Source organism: Mandrillus leucophaeus, unplaced genomic scaffold (genome assembly GCF_000951045.1).
Source record: "Mandrillus leucophaeus isolate KB7577 unplaced genomic scaffold, Mleu.le_1.0 Scaffold123, whole genome shotgun sequence".
Classification (NCBI taxonomy): domain Eukaryota; kingdom Metazoa; phylum Chordata; class Mammalia; order Primates; family Cercopithecidae; genus Mandrillus; species Mandrillus leucophaeus.
The window spans coordinates 4,831,070-4,834,357 of record NW_012100654.1 but is presented as its reverse complement, the minus strand read 5'-3'; positions in this window follow the sequence as shown (position 1 = coordinate 4,834,357).

Below are 3,288 nucleotides of genomic sequence, written 5' to 3'. Positions count from 1 at the left end.
AAAAAAAAAAAAAAAAAAAATTAAAATTTAGCTGGGCATGGTGGTACACACCTGTAGTGCTAGCTACTTGGGAGGCTGAAGTGGGGGGATGGCTTGAACCCAGGAACTCGAGGCTACAGTGAGCTATGCTCATGCCACTGCACTCCAGCCTGGGTGATGGAGAGAGACCACATCTCTAAAAAAATAAAAATTAAAAATTAAATTAAGCAATTAGGAAATTAACACTGATACACTGGTAGCATCTAATCCCCAGACACCATTCAAATTACCCTACTTGTCCCAATAATGTCATTTATGACAAAAAGATCCAAGCCAGGTGAGGTGGCAAGCACCTGTAGTCCTAGCTACTCAGGTGGCAGAGGCAGGAGGATCTCTAGAGGCCAGAAGTTCAAGGCCATGGTGTGCAATGATCATGCCTGTGAATAGCTACTGCTGGGCAACATAGCAAGACCCCATATCCAAAAACAGATCCAATCCAAAATCATGTGCTCTATTTAATTGCCATTTTCCTCTTATTTAATACCTTTATTGAGACATAAATTGAAACATACAACTTACTCATTTAAACTGTACAGGTGAATAGTTTTATACCACATTCACAAATGCATGTAAACCTCACACAATTTTAGAAGATTTTCATCACCTCAAAAAGAAGTCTCATACCTGTTAGCTATCACTTCTCCAGCCTCCTCCACACATACTTCAACCCCTAAGCAACAACTAATTTACTTTCTGTCTAGATTTGCCTGGTCTGGACATCGATATATGTGGAATTATATAATATGTGGTCTTTTGTAACTGGCTTCCTTCACTTAGCATAGTTTTCAAAATTCATCAATGTTGTAGCATGTGTCAGTATTTTATTTCTTTTTATGCACAAATATTTCATTTTATCAATATATCACACGTTGTTTGTTAACTAATCAGTTGATAGATATTTAAGTTGCTTTCACCTTTTGACTATCAGGAACACTGCTACTATAAATATTTGTGTACAAGGTTTTGTGTGTATATATGTTTTCATTTCTCTTGGGTATATACCTAGGAGTAGAATTTGCTGGTTCATATGGTAACTAACTCTATGTTTAATTGTTTGAGAAACTTACAGACTATTTTCTGAAGAGGCCACAGCATTTTACATTCCCACCAACAGTGGATGAGAGTTCCATTTTCTCCATATCCTCATCCACACTTGTTATTATCTGAGTTTTTTTAAGGTTAGCCAACCTGGTGGATGTGAAATAATAGCTCATTGTGGCTTTGATTTGTATTTCCCTGATAACTAATGCTGTTGAACATCTTTTCATGAGATGATTAGCCATTTGTATTAGGTTGGTGCAAAAGTTAGTGTAGTTTTTGTCATTTAAAAATAATAACAAAAACTACAATTACCTGTCTTAGTCCATTTTCTGTTGCTTATAACAGAATATCTGAAACTGGTAATTTACAAAGAAAATGAATTTATTTATTACAGTTATGGAGGCTGAGAAGTCCAAAGTTCAGGGCCAGGCACAGTGGCACATGTCTGTAATCTCAGTATTTTGGGAGGCCGAGGCAGGTGGATCACCTGAGGTCAGGAGTTTGAGACCAACCTAACATGGTGAAACTCCGTCTCTTTACTAAATACAAAAAAAAAAAAAAATAGACAGGAGTGGTGGCACATGCCTGTAATCCCAGCTACTTGGGAGGCGGAGGCAGGAGAATCACTTGAACCCGGGAGGCAGAGGTTGCAGTGAGCTGAGATCGTGCCATTGCACTCCAGCCTGGGCAACAAGTGTGAAACCCTGTCTCAAAAAAAAAAAAAGTTTGATACTGCTAAAGGCTATACTATACTAGACATGGGATTGCCACCATGTCTGGCCTGTCTATAGTTTTCTTATGACACCTTTGTCTGGTTTTGGTAGAATTGGTGAATTGTTATTAATTCTTCTTTAAACTTTTTTTTTTTTTTTTTTTTTTTTTTTAGAAATGGTCTCACTCTGTTGCCCAGGCTGGAGTGCAGTGCCCAATCTCAGCTCACTGAAACCTCCGTCTCCTGGGTTCAAGTGATTTTCCTGCCTCAACCTCTCAAGTAGCTGGGATTACAGGCACCCACTACCACCCTGGGCTAACTTTTATATTTTTTCAGTAGAGACAGGGTTTCACCATGTTGGCCAGTCTGGTCTCAAACTCCTGACCTCAAGTGATCCACCTGCCTTGGCTCCCCAAAATGCTGGTATTACAGGTGTGAGCCATTGTGTACAGCCTTCTTTAAACCTTTAGTACAATTCAGCAGTAAAGCCATCTGGGCCTGGGCTCTTCTCTGTGGGTAGTTTTTTAAATTACTAATTCAATATCCAAACTTATTATAGGTCTATTTAGGTTGACTGTTTCTTCTTGAGTCAGTTTTGGGAGTATGTGTTATTCTAGGAATTTGTTCATTTTATCTATGTTATCTATTATTGGCATACAATTGTTCATAGTATTCCTTTATAATCCTTTCATTTCTGTAAGGTCAGTATTAATGTCTCCCCTTTCACTTCTGATTCTAGTAATTTGAGTATTCTCTCTTTTTGCTCTTAGTCTACCTGTAGGTTTGTCAACTTTGTTCATCTTTTCAAAAAAACAACTTTTGTTTCAATGATTCAATGTAGTGTTTTTCTATTCTCTATTTTATTTATTTCTACTCTAATGTTTATTATTTCTTTCCCTTTGCTTGCCTTGGGTTGACTTTGATCTTCTATTTTCTGTGTCTTAAGGTAAAAGGTTAGGTTATTGATTTGATATCATCTTTTTTGGCATAAGTGTTGACAGCTATAAATTTCCCTCTAAGCATTGCTTTAGCTCATTCCATAAGTTTTGGTATGTTGTTTATTTTCATTCATGTCAAAGTACTTTCTAATTTTCCTTTTGATTTTTCCTTGATTTCTTTCTTGATTTCTTCTTTGACCCATTGATTATTTAGGAGTATGTTAATTTCTATGTATTTGTAAAGTCTTCCATCCTTGCTCCTGTCCCCCATCCTTGTGACTCCCACCTCCACCCTCCTCACCCCATCACCTGCCCCCCCATGCTCAGTCATTTACATCCTGTCCTAGACCACTGCCACTATCCCTTTACCTAAGTACCTGCCCTCTCCACACCAGCTATGCTCCACCATGGTGGGTGGGCACCTGCCCATGGAGAAGCCAACTCCAACATCTAGTTTCGGACCATCCAAAACCAATATCTGGGCCGGGCGTGGTGGCTCAAGCCTGTAATCCCAGCACTTTGGGAGGCCGAGACGGGTGGATCACGAGGTCAGGAGAT